Source organism: Callospermophilus lateralis, unplaced genomic scaffold (genome assembly GCF_048772815.1).
Source record: "Callospermophilus lateralis isolate mCalLat2 unplaced genomic scaffold, mCalLat2.hap1 Scaffold_83, whole genome shotgun sequence".
NCBI classification, from domain to species: domain Eukaryota; kingdom Metazoa; phylum Chordata; class Mammalia; order Rodentia; family Sciuridae; genus Callospermophilus; species Callospermophilus lateralis.
The window spans coordinates 3,551,039-3,569,474 of record NW_027516368.1 but is presented as its reverse complement, the minus strand read 5'-3'; the positions used below and the strand labels follow the sequence as shown (position 1 = coordinate 3,569,474).

Here is an 18,436-nt window from a genome sequence, read left to right as displayed (position 1 = left end):
ATGTAAGCCATTAGCAATTTAAATATCCTAAATAGATCCTCCTTCTAAAGAGTTCTAATAAATACCTTCATCTGGGATGCCATGATTAATACACATATACTCAGTTCTCTTTCCAGAGGGAAATTACCTATGCCATAAATTAATGTGATGAGTTTTTAAAGATGATGATTTTTTTAGCAAGAGTTATAAAGACACACTCTTAGGTATAGTCATGACTTAGGTATAGTCATGCAGCAGCATGACTATACCTAAGAGTGTGTCTTTATAACTTTGATCCTCAGCACCACATAAAAATAAATAAACAAAATGTAGTTGTAGTTGTAGTTGGACACAATACATTTATTTTATTAATTTATTTTTATATGGTGCTGAGGATTGAACCCAGGGCCTCGCACATGCTAGAGAAGCACTCTGCCGCTGAGCCACAACCCCAGTCCTCATGCTGCTTCTTTAAATTTTTTTTAATTTTCTTTTTTTAGTTGTAGATGTACACAATACCTTCATTTTGTTTATTTATTTTTATGTGGTGCTGAGGATCAAAGCCAGTGCCTCACATGTGTGAGGCAAGTGCTCTACCACTGAGCCACAACCCCAGTCCCTGCGTCTTTAAATTCAGCAGAAGGAAATGAAGACTTTTGAAGATGTTCACTGTCATGTAATTGATAAAGCAAAAAGGCGAGGACAAACCTGAATATAACTGAGTGGTTCAATGTTTAGAGATTGGTAATTTGTGATAGATTGTCTTCAGAAATACTATGAAATCACTAAAAAATGATTGTTGTGAGTCCACTTAAAACCTAGAGAAATATTTAGTAAGACCAATGAAAATGATCCATATATAATTTGAGAAAACTGTGTAAAACGTATATGCTTATTGGTGAAACTGGAAGGTGAATATAAAAGTGAAATTTTATATTAGTAAATTAGTAATTAGTAAATTAGTAATTTTTAATGAACATTTAATATTGCCTGCTTTTGTTTTTCAATGTTAATTACTTGTATAAATCTTCACCATTTACTAAAAGTAAAATAGCCAATTATAAAAATGTCTGTATGGTAAAAATTCAGTAAAAGATATATCAACATGTAGAGAGACACATCACAAAATTATTAGTAGCCTATATATGGAAATTTTTGTAATCATTATTTCTGGGTGATGAGATTGGAGATGATGTCTAACGGAATTTTTTAGGCCATTTTAAGTATCTGAATTATTTTGAGTTAGCATATTTTTTTACTTGGGTGTTTTAATTTTTTCCTTTTTAAATATTTTTAAATATTCTTTTTTTAGTTATATATGAACATGACACCTTTATTTTATTTATTTATTTTTATGTGATGCTGAGGTTCAAACCCAGGGCCTCACATGTGTGAGGCAGGCACTCTGCCATTGAACCACAACCCCAGCCCTAGAAGTGGTTTTCTGCATATAATTTTAATGACTGTGTTGGCCTATCTGAAAAAGCATGCATTTTTCTTTCCATAGAGTGTATCAAGTTGTCAAGGTACCCAATTTAAGATTTAATTTGAAATAAGCTGTCAGACTCAACTACCTATCTGTTTTGATGACGAATTCACTCTTTCGTTTATTTAAGGCTCCTCTCCAACCTTCTGCATTGTATTGGGTGTTCACTGTTCCATTTGATTCTTTCAGTTGTTAGATTCCCCTCCAGTTTTATTTATACTTCATGAATTTGAATGGATCTGTAATTTCTCATTGTTCACTGGTGCCAGTTGAAAAATTCTCGCAGGCTGTTTTTATAGGGGTAACTGTCACGTTTATACTACATTTCAAGAAACGTCCATCTTTTTAATTTGCTTGTCTAAAAGCATTAAATTTTTAAGAGAGCAGTTGTAAAGTTGTGAACTTGACATCTTTACACCCGACATTGCATAATCACACCACACTCTGTCTTTTTCCAGTGCCATTTTTATTCTGGGCTGTGTATGTTTAAGAAGCATAATTCATCACCTCTGGCAAGAATGAAGGCACCTTTGCTGTCTCCCCTTTCCTTTCCTTTGAGCTGTTACCACAGATCTGGGTATGTCTTTTGGGAGAGGTGGGAAAGGATGTCTTTGCTCTCTCAAGTCCATGTCTCAAGGGGACATCAGTGCCCACGCAGATCCCATTTACACTGTGATTGGTCACTGGCTGCTACAGCTGTTTCAACTTAAAACCCAAGACAGTTGCTACGGAGATTTGACTAGAAATAAGTCATGTTAAAGTCCTTTTCCTCCTGGATATAAGGGAGTCTGTAACTCTGGAAGTTGTCTCAGTTGAGCAGAAAATGTGTAGGTGGACAATCACATCACACACACACACACACAAAAAAAAAAACACAAAAAATACTTCTCTTTTTTAGGATGTGTTGGAGCATATATGTCAGTCTACTCATGTTGCTTCTGCTCTGTAAAGAAAACACCTGGAGATTATTCCTGAAAAGGAAAAAGAATGGAAAATGTCATTGTTTGCATGTAATCTTGATAAATTAGCTAATATACAACTCAAAAGTTGTTCACAAGTTCCTAAACGTATTAGAATAACATTCATTTTTCAAGACAGAACCAGGTGTTCAAGAACATTTTTTTTAAATGCTGAGTTAAGAAACAGTGACATTAAGAAAAGAAAGATGTCTGGTGTCATCAGATGGGAGTTGCATGAATTTGACCAGAAAATTCCTTGGCTCTTCCAGGGCCTGCTGTTGAGGATGAGGGAGGCCCTGCCTCCGTTCCCACCAGTCCTTCTGGTCAGATTCTGATTACTTGACTTCCTTTCTGCATGTGTCAGAGGGGACTGGGATTCTGCATCTGACTGTTCCAGTGGTGACTTGTGGTCTGTCTCACAGACGGTTTGGTGCCCATACCGGTGCCCAAGCATCACCGACACCCTCATTGTCCATTTTGTTTCAGGGAGTGGGTCAGTTTCCCTGAACATGGCTCTCACATCATGAGTTCAGTGGAAGACACCACTCCATACTCTTCCCGAGAGTTCTTTGCAAGTGACCAATGTTCTTCAGCGCGTCCTTGACCACCTCCTCTTCTCCGGCACTTTTCTCAGCCTGTCAATATTCTGAAAGGGTGAAGTGGTGGGTGGGCGAGCCTCGCTGAAGAACTGCTGGGGTAGGCTTTTGACTAGTAGGATCTTGTTCATTGAAAGCTCCAAAAGAATGTTGCACCCTGTAGTAATGTAAACAGAAAATACCAATAATGACGCTGATACTGCTGCGATTCTTCCTCTTTACCTGGCCAAGTGCTTTACATAGGTTTCCTTATTTAGTCTTCATAGTGAGCCTAGGAAGTAGATGGTAGTATTTTTACATCTGTTTCACAGATGAGTGAGCTGGGGCCTGGAGAGGGCAAAGAGCCAGAGGAGCCTGTGTCTTGTAAATGAACTACTGTGCTTAAACTCCAGGCAGCTGACTCTGGGTAAGATGCTTTGACCCTCTGTTACTATGAACTGTATGTTAACACTTAAGAAGAGTAATCTCTTCCCCTGATTATTGGTCCAGCTGGTGATTTGCTCCTTTCAGGGAACATCTGGCAACAATGGAGATTTTTTTTTTGTGTTCTGCAGTTTTTTGCTACAACTGGTATCTAGTGGGTGGAGGTCAGAGATGCTGCTGACCTTCCTAGAGTGCACAGGCACCCCTCTGCACCAAGGGAGTATGTGGCCTAAAATGTGTGCCATCATGCCCTGTAGCACTATGGATGCCTGTAACCCTAGTGACTTGGGAGGTTGATGCAGGAGTATCACAAGGTCAAGGTCAACAGGGTGATTCAGACAGGGGGCTACCCTGTCTCAAAATGAAATAAAAATGGGGCTGGGGATGTCACTCAGTGGTGGAACACCACTGGGTTCAGACCCAGTACCAGAAAAACAAACAAATAAACCAAAGTCGGTAATGCCAAGGTTGAGAAAACCTTTTGGTGTTGCATGTGCATTCCTAAAAAGTATTCCTCTCCCAGTCCTTCACCCCTGCAAAATGCATGTATATTCTTCTAGAATCTTTTTCTTCTGGTCTTGCCACTATCATTTTACGTATGTATTTGTAGAAACAGAATCAATGTGTATGGTACATGTCACCTTTAATACACAATATGTGTGTTCCCATATCAGAGCATTCTTGGGTGACTAGTTGAGCAGTATGTTTGGTATGGATGAACACCAGGGACAGTTGGGTTATTTTGTAATTTTTGTTTATAACACTTTCATATGCTGTGCACATGTCTCTGCATACTTGCTTCAGATCTCAGTGTTTTGAACCAAAGAACTAGGTTTTGATACTTGGTCAGGCACAGTGGTGTCCTGGCTTCCCCATGCCCAAGCCAGGCTGTGCCCTGTTTCTCTGTGCACATCACTGAGATTGCCAAGGATCTCATGGCTCTGTGACTGTGTGACTTTTGAGCTAACAGTCTGTTTCAGATGGGTTGCTAGAGCAATGTGATAAATTTCTGAAAAATACCGGGGGCAATGGAAAGCAGACGTCTAGAGTGAGAGAGAGGCAAGAGAGACCCACCAATTTGAATTTTGGACATGTATTTGAAGGAAAAAGAGTTTATTAGGTTCACACTTATATTCCACTTTTTGCAATCACAGAATTAATTATTTTATGTAAAACAAATAATTGTAAAAATTGTGACTGTGCCAACTGTCCTGAGTGGTACTCTGAGGTTTTCTGGGATTTTGAGATCTCCTTCAGGGATTAGACTCTGGGACTGGCATACACTAGCACTCAATAACTATTTTATTTTTTTTATTTTTTTATCGGTTGTTCAAAATATTACAAAGCTCTTGACATCATATTTCATACATTTGATTCAAGTGGGTTGTGAACTCCCATTTTTACCCCGTATACAGATTGCAGAATCACATCGGTTACACATCCACATTTTTACATAATGCCATACTAGTGACTGTTGTATTCTGCTACCTTTCCTATCCTCTACTATCCCCCCTCCCCTCCCCTCCCCTCCCATCTTCTCTCTCTACCCCATCTGCTGTAATTCAGTTCTCTCCCTTGTTTTTTTTCCTTTCCCCTCACAACCTCTTGTATGTAATTTTGTATAACAATGAGGGTCTCCTTCTATTTCCATGCAGTTTCCCTTCTCTCTCCCTTTTCCTCCCACCTCTCGTCCCTGTTTAATGTTAATCTTTTCCTCCTGCTCTTCCTCCCTGCTCTGTTCTTAGTTGCTGTCCTTATATCAAAGAAGACATTTGGCATTTGTTTTTTAGGGATTGGCTAGTTTCACTTAGCATAATCTGCTCTAATGCCATCCATTTCCCTGCAAATGCTATGATTTTGTCATTTTTTTAGTGCTGCGTAATACTCCATTGTGTATAAATGCCACATTTTTTTTTATCCATTCATCTATTGAAGGCCATCTAGGTTGGTTCCACAGTCTAGCTATTGTGAACTGTGCTGCTATGAACATCCATGTGGCAGTATCCCTATAGTACGCTCTTTTAAGGTCTTCAGGGAATAGTCCGAGAAGGGCAATAGCTGGGTCAAATGGTGGTTCAATACAAATACTCAATAAGTATTTGTAACCAGTTTGAATTAGGGGAAAAAGATAAGAATGGCCTGACTGGCCCCTGGAGCACAGGCCCAGGCCTTCTGTTGGTAAGCCATGGAAGCTCCCCTTTTAAAAAGGTCCTGAAACCCTGCGGGGGCTTCTGCCTGGTAGGCTTGTGTTTGTCTCTGCTGAAGCTGGGTGTGGGTGTCACAATCCAGCAGTTGCTCTCCACAGTGTACAGACCATGGAAAGGCATGCGCATGTTTATTAAAGGTCACAGACTCCTTGAAGAATATTCAGGGAAGCAGCACAATTCAAAATAGCTCCAAACTGGAAATGCTCAAATGCCCATTAGTAGTAGGAAAGATAAACCCTTTGAGATTTTTTTTTTCTCTTCTGTGTACTGGGGATTGAACCAGATGGGTGTTCTGTCACTGCAACTACAATCCCAATCCTTTTAGAAAACCTTTTTAGTTAAAGACAGGGTTTCACTAAGTTGCGAGGGCTGGCCTAGAACTTGCGATCCTCCTGCCTCAGCCTCTGGAGTAGCTCTGCTTACAGACTTGGGCCACCACATCCAGCTGTGAGTCTTTTTTTTTTTAATTGCTAATGAGGAAATATTTCAAAACATAAAAGGGTCTGAAGAGAAAAGCTACCCCAAATTTAACAAAGGTTTATATGTGTCTGTATTTTGCCATTTTTATTTATGCTAGCCTTTTTTCTTTTTCTTTTTTAAACTTAAGACTAGAACTTCCTGTGGGGTGCTTAGTGCTGGGGATGGAGCTGGGTCGGGTGAGTGATCTGAAGGTCGCATTGAAACACAAGAGTGGAGTGACTGCGGCTCTCTGTGCACATCTTCCCTTGACATGTGGCAAACTGTCTGTCACTGGCACCTGAACATGGAGTGGTCCAGTCAAGGAAAATGTCTCAGATGAGTCTCTGCAGTGCCACAAATGAAACAGAAAGAAACCCTGCCTTTGCACCCTGTGCTCTCTGGGGTGAGACCCGTGCAGTAGTGCTGTTTAAGGACAAAATGCCTTCTGTGTTGAAATGGACTTTGCCATCACATTGTGATCGAGACCTTGCATGTCCTGAGCTTGTTGATGTTGTTAGGGATCAGACCGATGAGGATAGTGGGAACATGAGATGAAGAGAATAATTCTATAGAATGGGCCCATGTGCTTGGTTTTCCAAGAAGCCATTTACCTGCAGTCCTGCCTGGCCTAAGTGGACAAGCTATGTTACGTTCCTCAGCAAACTACCTGTTCACTGCAAGAGAAATGCAGGCCCAAGATAATGCTGATGGGAGGAACCCAGGAGACTCTTGTGACCAGATCCTGAAACTCTAGGACATAAGGATAGTTCCTCTTAACCATAAAATCTACAAGAATGTATAGTCAAAAATCCAATTAGAGGGCTGGGATTGTGGCTCAGCGGTAGAGTGCCCGCTTAGCGCACGCGAGGCCCTGGGTTCATACGCGAGGCCCTCAGCACCACATATAAATGAATAAATAAAAACAAAGGTATTGTATACAACTAAAATAAATATATTTTTAAAGAATCCAATTAGAACTGGTCAGCATGTGCCAAGGTGACCTACAGTTGCCATGACAGTGGGGACTTGAAAGTCACCCTGTTGTGTCAAGAGGTGAACCTGGGTGGAACTGTCTGGAAACTTCTCTGGGATCACCAATAAACCTGGTGTGCAGGTTCTCTGAGAGAACCCACTCTCTCCCTTGAGAGTGTCCCCTTTCCCTTTTGCTTTCCCTGAATAAACTCATTCCTCTTACTCTGAGTGTCATGTCTAAATCTTTCTGACTTGCTCTCAAGAATCGGGGTTTGAAGGGGGTCTTCATGTTGCCTCTGTTTCTTTGAAGATCCCAGCTCTGAGAAAGGATGAGTGAGACTGGAGTCTGGGCTTCCAGTTATAGCTATTGCTGGTAGCAGGGACACAGCTCCTGTCAATTCCACTCAGCCATGCTCAGCAGGATGCTGTGGATGGAGAGTACCATTGTCATGGAGATGACCTTGACCGCTGGAGTTTATATTAGAAGAATCCTTTGCAAACTTCTGTTCTTCACTTACTATCTTTTGAGCCTGTCCTTGTCACTGATTGTCATGGGGAAGATCATGTGAGAATGGTTCCCTTTATTGACTGCTCCTTGAGTCATTAGCCTAAGCTGCTAAGAGCCAAGTTCCTAAGCCCTTTTTGCTGTATTTCTTCTTTGCTAAAACTCAAGACGTAGGTGCCTGCTATCTCAAGCTTAAAGATGTTGCCAAGGGTCACACTGTAAACTGCAAAGCCAAGATTCAAATCTAGTTTTGATGGCTTCAAAGACTTGTTCTTCACCACTCACTAACTGAGGACCCTTGCTGTTATTATTTTTGTTAAGAAGATGAACAGAACCTTAAAGATCCAAGTAACAGTTTACTGAGCCTTTCCAAGATCTGACCTCCTCTGGTATTCTGAGTTAGGGGAAGCATTTCACAGATGAGGCTCTCAGGCTGGCTAGCTAAGTAGAGAATTTACCCCAGCTCACACAGCCCATGTGGGTATAGAAATCAAATCAAGGTCTTTTAAAAACATACTCCATTTTTCCTCAGTGATTCAACTTGATTTCTGACCACCTTGGTTCACTTTGGCCCCACACTTAATGGTAAGTTTAGCTGTCTCTCCATGTTTTAAAAAGGAGAAGTACAGGCTATCTTACATTTGTCAGAGATCACAGAGGATTAGTCAGCAGTGCATTTTTTTTTCTAAGAGAGAGAGAATTTTTTAATATTTATCTTTTAGTTTTCGGTGGACATAACATCTTTATTTTTATTTTCATGTGGTGCTGAGCATGGAACCCAGCACCCTGCACATGCCAGGCGAGCACTCTACTGCTTGAGCCATATCCCCAGCCCCAGTTGTGCATCTTTTAAAAATTCTTAGAAGCTGGGCACTGTGGCGCACACCTGTAATCCCAACAACTTGGGAGGCTGAGGCAGGAGAATCACAAGTTTGAGGATAGTCTTGCAACTTAGCAAGATCCTATTCCAAACAAATAAACAAACAAACAAATAAAAAGCTGGGCATGTAGCTCAGTGGTACAGTGCCCCTGGGTTCATGCCAGATATAGATATATATATATATATATATATATATATATATATATATATATATATATATAAAATCTTAGAACCACACATCAGTTAAATACACACTTATTTCACCACTGTGACATTTTATAATATAAATTGATACTTTCGTTGAAGACTTATTTACAAACAATCTTTTGATATTTTGGTAGAGGTATATGTTTGGTAACCCAGATGGGGCTTTGGTGCCGAGTGCAGTGTTCGACCGTCACAGTGGCTAACATCAGCCTCTTCTGGGTTGCTTCGAGGTTGCAGCCGCTCCCTGGTGGTTACCTGTTAAAGGCGCTAACTGGAGACACCCAGAGGGGCCTGACTCTACTGTTCTGCACAGGTGAGTCAGGTGAGGCCCAGGTGACACGCTTCATTCCATACAGATTCTTGTGCTCTTGAGAAAGAACCCAGTGGCCGTCTTCAGCTATAAGATAATGGCAAGAGTGACAAACCATCAGTGATTGGTAGGAAAATGAGATGACAGGAAATAATGTCTGTGACGACCTAAACACTGTGGCCTCCCAGAAGGCTCTTAATAGATGGCCTCTTTCCTTCCTCATTTGGCCTGTCAAAGAGTTATCTTCTTGCAGATTTCCCCCTTTGACAGGCCTGTTATAGAGCTCATGTCATGTTTAATCTTTCCAGTCTGTCCATTTGTTCTGCCTCGTGAGTGCATCTTTATGAGGAAGGACTGTCTGTCTCATGGATGGGCACTTGTGTCCTGCCAGGTGGCCCTGGAGTGGAGGATCCATGAGCTCTGTAGTTCCGGGCTGACATACTTTGGAGCTACCATCTGACTCCAAAACCACAGAGCAGCAAGTCGGTCAGCAAGTCTCCAAGGTGGCAAGGAAGTAATTATCTCAAGCAAAAATAGAGTTGACTTTAAGCCCGGAGGTGGAGAGGGTTTGGGTTAGGATCCGTCCCTCCACAGCCCAAGCAGACTGCTCTCCTAACCTCATTTTTCAGGTGGCATTTTCAAGTGTCTATCTTCACAGCATTCCTGGTTGCTCCCCTGATTGTCAGAAGCTGGGAAGACATGAGTTCAGTTTTAGGGATAGGCCCCTTGACAAAAGTCAGATATCTTTCAGGAGGGCCGGCCCCTGAGCTCCCTATTCATAACTTCTTTCCTGAGTTTATGGGGAGAGGAAAAAACAGGCAGAAGGGAGGCAGAAAAATCCAAAGAGGATTATTTTTTGCAGTGTTGGGGATCAAAGCCAGGGCCTCGTGCATACTAAGTACGTGCTCTACCGTGGTGCTGCCTCCCCATGGGATGTATTTTTAAATTCATGTAGTAAACTGAATGGCTGGCTGAGTCAGTCTTCTGAGAAAAGTGCATCTTTTATCAGTGCTGGGAATAGTATCTGGCACATAATAGCTACTCAGCAAACATTCGTTGAAAGAATACATGAAAGTCCTGGTGTAATTACTGTAGAAAACTCAAAGATGTATGTGGAAGGAACTCAGAATGTGTAGACCACTTAAAGACAAAGTGAGCAGGGGATTCAATCCAAGATGCCATCCCCATCCCTCTGTCCCTTGGGGAAAAGGGAGAACGAGTTGGGATCTGCTCCAGCCACACAGATATGACGAGTCAGTCCTTTGTGGAAACGTAGAAAAGATGCAGAGTTTGAAGCTGGATGTCCTAGGTTGGGTTCTCTGGAAACTGAGGCTGATAGAGTTGACCTGTAGAATGTCCACTGTGGGTCCCCCGTGGAGGGAACAGAAACTCCAATGCAGGCCCAATAAGTGCATGGAGCCCTGGGGTGTGCATGGCCATGGTTTTCATCACAGGGTCACCAACCAAACTGAGATGAGTAGACATGCCAGTTTCTGTTTCCTGTTCTGGTTGGAGTGTCTGTTCACTCTGCTCTCCCTCCTCCCCAGGCCGAATCACCCGGTGCTCCACGTCTCCTGGAATGACGCAGTGGCCTAGTGCACGTGGGCAGGGAAGCGGTTGCCTACTGCACGTGGGCAAGAAAGCGGTTGCCCACGGAAGCTGAGTAGGAGTACAGCTGTCGAGGAGGGCTGCAGATAAGTATTGATGGCCTCATGTTGCCCAAACCTTTTTTGTTTAACTCCATGGAACTTTCTTTGCTCAGAAAGTTGAACACAAGCAGCTCTTGTTCTTACAGGGTTTTCCTCTTCCCTGTGAGGTTACTTAGGTGACACTGGTGAGCGACCCCCTGACTTTTTGCAGTCCCCAAAGCCAGGTTTCTGGCCAACAGGGCTCCCTGCAGCCCTGAAGCAACTTCCAGTGGTTCACGTGTTGCTTGTTAGTCCCTGGAGCGGCTTGGTAGGCCGCCTTGCTGTTAGCATTTTCTTATTTTAGGCATCTTCTGAAGCAGTGGTATTTCTTCGCTTCTAGAGCTATGAGACAGAAAACTCATGTTTGGGACACATCTTCTAGGAAAAGCTCCTTAAAATAGCCACGGCTTTATAAAAAAGTGTGGTGTGGCGCTGCCTGATCACGCTACCAAATAAGTCCAGAATGAGGCCTCCTTCCCCGGCTCTCACAAGTCCTGCTGTTAGTGATGGGATTGGCCTCCAGCCTTCCGAGTGCTCAGGAAGGACTGAGGTTGTTGGTAACTTGACATGAGCTGTTACAAGGAAACTAGGAAAAACTGATTAAAAGCTCTTCTCTCTTTATATATGTATATTTTAAAAGCTCACTCAGAGCAAGAGTGTCGTTCCCTCGGTCCCTTGACTTTAACCCAGAAGCCCGTTCCTCTTGGCAGGCTGATGCCCATGTCTTTTCCAACAGACTTTTCCCCTGGGGCAACGAGCTGCAGCAGAGAGGCCAACATTATGCCAACATTTGGCAGGGCGAGTTCCCAGTGACCAACACTGCCGAGGACGGCTTCCAAGGAACTGCACCCGTGAGTAGTGACCCCGTGAAGGAGGGTGGCCGTGGCCTGCATTCATCGCTGTCACAGGGGGCCCACAATGGCTATTCTACAGGCCAACATCAGTATTTAATCTGATGTTCTCTCTCTCTCTCTCTCTCTCTCTCTCTCTCTCTCTCTCTCTCTCTCTCTTTTGTACTGGGGATTGAACCCAGGCATGCTTTACCACTGAGATACATCCTCAGACCTTTTAATTTTATTTTGAGACAGGGACTTGCTAAGTTGCTGAGTTTTCTTTTAGTTGCCGAGGCTGGGCTTGAACTTACAATCCTCCTGCCTCAGCCTCCCTAGTACTGGGGGCCATTCGCCAATAGCCCCCACTTTTATAGTGTATTTTTCCCCTGATCCCTTAATAAGGTATTCTTGTACAAATTTTAGAAAAAAAAGACCACTGTAAAGAGAAAGCTAAATTGATCTCATATTGTGCCACCCAGAGAGAATTCTTGGTAGCATTTTAGTGCATTTCCTTTCTGTTCATTCTTGGCTAGTGGATGTTGAGTGCTTTCAGTGTGCCAGGCATAGTGCTTAGCCATTTTCATGAATTATCTCATTTACTGTTGATTCAATTCTGTAAGGTAGGTACTATTATCCCCATTTTTCAGGAGAGCATTCTGAGGCATAGAGAGGTTAACTAATTTGCCCAGGGTTACACAGCTGGAAAGTGGCACAGCTGGGATTTGAACCAGGTCAGTTTGTTTCCAAAGCTCCTGCTCTGAACTACCATATTGGCTGGCATACGTGTTGTGTTTCTGGTATATATACATCATAGATTTTTTTTTTTACATATCGCATTTGGATCACACTGGACACAATATTTAAAATCTTGTTTTTATCTACTTAATAGAGTGAACATTTTTTTTTTCTTTCTTTCTTTTTTTTTACATGAATAGTTGTCACCAATACATTTCTTTCAGCAGCTGGATAAACAGTCAAAGAAGTAAATTTTATTTAGCTCTGATTGTTGCAGATTTAGGTTATTACTGTTTTTTTTTTTGAGGGGGTAAAACATACAGTGAGTATCTCATACATAAATATGGAGCTGCATTGCCATCTCTGATTTTTAAAAGACAGATGCCTAGGGCTGGATTGTGGCTCAGTGGCAGAGGGCTTGCCTAGCACACCTGAGGCGCTGGGTTCGATCCTCAGCACCACATAAGAAAACTAAATAAACAAAATAAAGGTATTTAAAAAAGACAGATGCCTAGCAGCAAAATTAAAGAAATGTTCTTTTTTTTTTTTTTCCTTTTTCTGGTGCTGAGGATTGAATCCAGTGCTTTGTGCGTGGCTAAGCACGTGCTTGACCAAGCTACATCCCTAGCCCTACAAAACTTCCTCTCAGGCTATGTGGGGAAATTGACCCAAGAGCCAGAGAAACATAGCTTTCTGATGGCCTTGTTTGAGCACCAGCTATACCTGAAGTTAGTCTTATGGTCCCGGATGTTTTAGTTTTGTCGGCCAATAATTACGTCTTGCTTTAGCTATTTTGGATTGTGTTTCTGTCACTGACAGATGCATAGAGAGAAATGCTTGGGGGTGTTAGGGCTTAAACTCAGAGGAAGGAGGCAGTCACTGAGCTGACATGGCCTGGGAAGTCATAATACTGGAGAAGGGATTTCTGAAGAGCTTTGCAGGACGGCTTGGTTGTTTTGTAATATTAGGCTTATCTCTCCCTGTCACACCCTGGAGGTTGTGCTGAGAGCAGTGTGCTTCTCCCTCCTTGGCCAAAGGAATGGGCAGTCCCAGGTATCCTCCAGGTCCTCCATTTATAAATGGAGGGTGGGAGGAGCTGCCCTACCTTTCAGCTGTTTTCCTTGGATGAGGCATGACTGCAGATACACTTTTGATTATAGACTTTGCATGTGCACAGATCAGATTAAAGTTGTGGTGCATTTTGGCTATTTTTGAGAAGAGCGCAGATCATGTTATATGCTTGTGCTTTATTGTCATCCCAGTTTTTTTTTCCTGATGAAACCCAGCTAACATGAGCAACAAAGACATCCTGAAAGGTCAGCCTGTGGGCTGTTTATAGAAATGGAATGGGATTCTTGTGGACTTTTAGGACAAAAAGACAGAGGCATCTCCTCTTCCTACCAGTTGTCTTTTTGACCATAGGACGGACCATCGTTGTGAGACCTGTGGGAGAAGTCTCTTTGTGGCGTTGATGCTGGTCTTCTGTTACACACCAGAAAGGGAAGCCGGAGTGAACGTGGAGAGATTTTTGAAGCAAGCTTGAGCTCTGATGTCCTTCACGCTGCTGACTCTGGCATTGCTGTTGCCGTGGAGCTGTGATTGTAATCATGATCTCGGCAGGCATATCACAGCTCGAGTTATACTGCAGATGGTTGACACCTAAGCCAACAGAAAATGTGCATAATCCCTGGGATAACAGATCCTTACAAATCCTCCAGAGACAGCAGGACATGCAACCCATACCCAAGCTGTTTTAATTTCTGCAAATTCCAAACTAGTTAGACAGTAAAGGATCAAAGACAGGCATGTAAATAACAATAAAAAGGTAGGCTGATTTTACATAGGAGAGCAGCTTTTTGTTTTTCATATGAATACATATATCCTCCTTTCTTTTCCTTACTCTTCCTCTTATCTAGCTCTGAATCTCTATCCAAACATTATGATTTCAAGTTAAGTCCTAGTTAAACAGAATCCCTCTCTTTCTCTGAATGCTATTCATTCCACCCATATGAGAAAATTACATAAAGACAAACACAAAAGCAATCAAGGCAGACTGGCACAGTGGGACAATCACTGGGCTGGAATCTTGAGAAGTACTCTCTTTGTAGCTTTATCTTCATACTCTGTGGACCTGAGTTTTCCATATGTAAAATGTCAGACTATGGTCTGTGTGTTAATTTGTTATTGTTTCCAGTAACAAATTATAACAAATTTGTGACTCAGTGCACAATTTTTTTCCCCCTGAAAGTTCTGTAGATCAGAAGTCCAGCATGATCTTGGTCCACTGGGCTAAAATCAGGGTGTTGTCGGTGAGACCATGTTCCTTCCGGGAAGCTCTAGAAAAGAGTTCATTATTAGGCTTTTCCAGTTTCTAGAGGTCACTGTCCCTTGGCTTGTCTACCCCTTCTTCCATCTTCAAAGCCAGTAATGGAGGGAGGGAAAAGTTCTTCTTATGTCTCAACTTTCTACTATTCTGCCTTCCTCTTCTGTTTTTAAGGACTCACGTGATTAGATTGAGATCATCAGGTTGATCCAGGATGATCTTCCCATCTTGAAGTTTTTAATGATATCTGTTAAGTCCCTTTTGCATCTTCCCATCTTGAAGTTTTTAATGATATCTGTTAAGTCCCTTTTGCCATGTAAGGTAACATATTCATAGGTACTGATGATGAGGCCATGTGCATCTTTATGTATGTGTGTGGTGCGGGGGGCAGGGGTAGCATTAATCTGCCTACCATATAGTGAATCCTAAGCCTCTATCATTATTAGATTCTGTTTGTGGAGGCTTAGTATCTATCCAGAACCATTTTACAAATTAAGAACGTCGCCTAGGTGCAACCCAGATGCATCTCAATCTGCAATAATCAGGGCTTAAAAATAATGATATTAAAACGTACATTTACTCCAGTTTTTAGGTAGTGAATTTAGGGTTGTTTTAATGTCTTCCTTTTGGAAATGATTCTTCCAGTTATCCTTAGTCTAAATGACACTTCTACAATCTGAAAAAAAATGTAATAGAAATTATTTATTTTGAAAACATCTTTTATTTTTCTGTTAGGCTTTGTGCTACTATTACTGAAAAGAGAGTTGAATGGAGAATTATTCTTTGCTTGGTATTTTGAGACATGCAATTCCCTTCTTAGATTGTTCAGACCTGCTTATAAACCAGAAGGCAAGCTGCTGAGATTTGATAGAAAAAAAAGGAAAATAAAAATCAAACTACAGTCTAGAAAAGACAGATAACCTATATCTAATTCAAATATTACTTCAATGCAAAGTCTGAAAATCATATAAAAAAAGTCACTTTTGAAATTTTCGTAATGTGTTGAACGATCACATCATCTTAATCTGCAATTGCAGATTCCCTGGAAATTGTTTTTACCTTTTATAATATATAGGTCAAATAGGATGACATTAATTTAAATTAAAATTGCAGTAGCCATGAAAGTTCAAGAATATTGGGGAGAAGCATTGTTAGAGATAAGAAGGTTCATATTCAAATTAAGATACTTTTTGAAGCAAACCAAGTGTTAGTTATACAATGGAACTCATGTCTTTTTTTAAATATTACATTCCAACGTGTTGAACAAATTATAGAGCTTTTTAAAAAATATCTTTATTTTCTTTATCTGTTCCCATGTGCTGCTGAGGATCAAACCCAGGGCCTCAACACTACAACCCCAGTCCTTTAGCTCATTTTTTAAAAATCTAGAAACCTTTGTGGAGAAGCACATCATAAAATCTAATTGGTGATAAATTGCAATCAAAGTTACAGGATCTGAGTCAAATGTCCTCCGTAGCTGGTTTCAGAAGAGCCATTGCTCTTCTGAAATGATTAGTGTCATTTTAGTTAAGGATACACACCATGAGCATGTTTGTTTTGAGGTGTATTTTTTTGCTTAAAAATAAAAACGAGGTACAATTTTGGCTTATCTACTGATTGCCTTTACTTTCACCAAGTCAGGCAGTTTGCAGTATTTATTCTTGGAGGGAGAATTTTTTGCTTTGCCACTATTTCCCTGTATCTGGCAAAAGAATGGATTTCCCCCTTCATTGAAGGGGTTGGGTGGATGCACATAGCAAATTGGTAAGAAAGTAGTTTGACAAAAACTGCTTGAGGTTGTAACTTTCAATTTTCCTAGTTTTTGTTCTCTCCCTGAGACCTTTAAGTTTCATTGTACCTATAAAAAAGGTAAAAGGAAGGCTGGTAATGAGCTTGGCTCCCTTCATTCCCCACTCCTGCCACTCAGGGTTTTATTTTTCAATATTCAAAAGTTCAGAAGTTTCAAAGGGTGAATCTATTTAGGAATTACTTTATTTTTCTATTTTGGGATGATAGACAATTTGGGCAGGTTGTGCAAATGTTTTTAAACGGCCTGTGGGGTGTGTGTGTGTGTGTGTGTGTGTGTGTGTGTGTGTACGCACATGCATGCATTTCAAGAGGAATCCAAAACCTTCTGCAAAACTATTATTTGCTACTTTCTAATTGACTTTTTAGGGACTTGGGGTATCCTAGAAGCAACACTTATGTAGCCCAAAGGGAAGAAAGGGATATAGTTCACACACTTCATCTGTGTCCATTTTCTAGATTCTACATATTTTGTAGGAGATTAAGATAATTCTCAGAAACTGGTGATAATTTTTTCAGTATCACACATTTCTTTTTTGGGGGGGTGGGGGATTGAACCCAGGGCCTTGTCCATGCAAGACAAGCACTCTACCAACTGAGTTGTACCCCCGGCCCAACCCATTTCTCTTTTTTACTTAGGGATATCCCAATTTCCTCACAGTCCACCAGTGTTGGTGACAGTGAAAACTGTGAGGAAATTGGGATATACATACATATATATTTGTTTATTGGGAAAACATAAAATCATGGTAATGTACAATAGGGTCTATCAAAACTATTAAAATTCTGGATATGTAGGGTTTCCTAACTAGGGCGAGTCTTGAGGTAGGATTCTGTTGCTTCCCCCCAAATGTCTTCTCTTTAGTGCCAGCAGAATGAGCCCCTTGTTGGCCCTCTCAGGGTGCTTCCTCCCTGGCAGGCAGGAGCCCAGTTGCTTTCTGAACCACTGGAAGCTGAACTGGAAATTCCCACTGAACGTGGTTTCCTTATCTGAGGACACGTCCCCCTTGTTCCCTTCCTTTGACTGCTTGGAGGAGATTGAGGCCGTCGCTGCCGTGCCAGTCTCCTGGCTTTGCATATGTCAAGGCGAAGAGGATGAGTTAGAGACATACCATGTCAGCAGCAACGGAGTCAATTCTTAGTCATTCATGGATATGTAATTTAATTTTTTACCCAAACTAGCCAACTGTAAATGCAAAGTTTCATTACTCATTAATCATTAAACACACACACGTTTGTATAATCATTACTCCTTCTCTGCTCCTCCCCTCTCTTGCCTCTCTCACTGCTCCTTGGCATTTTCCCCACACCTCGTCCCCGGCTCGGCTCCTTTCCTTACTGTCATCCTTCTCCTATTGTAAATCTGCGCAGACACTGGGGTCCACCTCTGCTTCACAGCAGGTGCGGGGACTCCATGCTGTCCAACCTGGCACCCCACACTGGGCCCATGCCTTGCTCTGCAGTGAGGCAGCTCTGTGCTCACCTCAACAATTTCATCATCCTCAAGCCCAGGAGGCATTTCCAGAAACTGGTCAATGTCTCTGTCTTCTGGTGGGCAACACGGGGGTAAGTCCTGACAAGCTTCATGTTCTTGATGACTGACCTGATCCATATGGGGAGAGATCCTGTTGGACAGCTGGAGATCTTCCTCCTGAGAATTAGAGACCACAGTGTCATCGTCCTTGTCATCTTTCTCATTGTCTAGAAAGGCCTTAAGATTTTTCATTAGATCATCTAGGTCCCAGAGGGTCTGGTTGGTCCTCCTCTGTGGGCACTGGTCCATCCTCTGGTTGTCTTCACTCAGAGCATTACCTACTGAGTCTTCATGGTGGCAGCCCAGATAGGCATCCAAGACCTCAATGATGGCTTCTTCGCCAAGTTCCTCTGGGTTGTCCTGAATTTGATTTTGCCTCCCCGTGGGTCTCTTTACACTTTTGGTTCCCCATCCCCCTTGGACAGGAGGGAGGAAGTGGCAGGGAAAACCCTCAGAAGTCAACTCTTCACAGGGTACGGTATCCTCACACTCAATGCTGTCCTTATGAGGGAAATAGCTCACTGAGACACTCTG

The 18,436-nt window shown here is 42.0% G+C and overlaps 1 pseudogene; it reads left to right on the top strand.

Annotated features, from left to right (window-relative positions):
* Positions 1-13,782, top strand: part of LOC143641040 (formylglycine-generating enzyme-like) — a 46,034-nt pseudogene extending 32,252 nt beyond the window's left edge.
* The last annotated feature ends 4,654 nt before the right edge of the window (positions 13,783-18,436 follow it).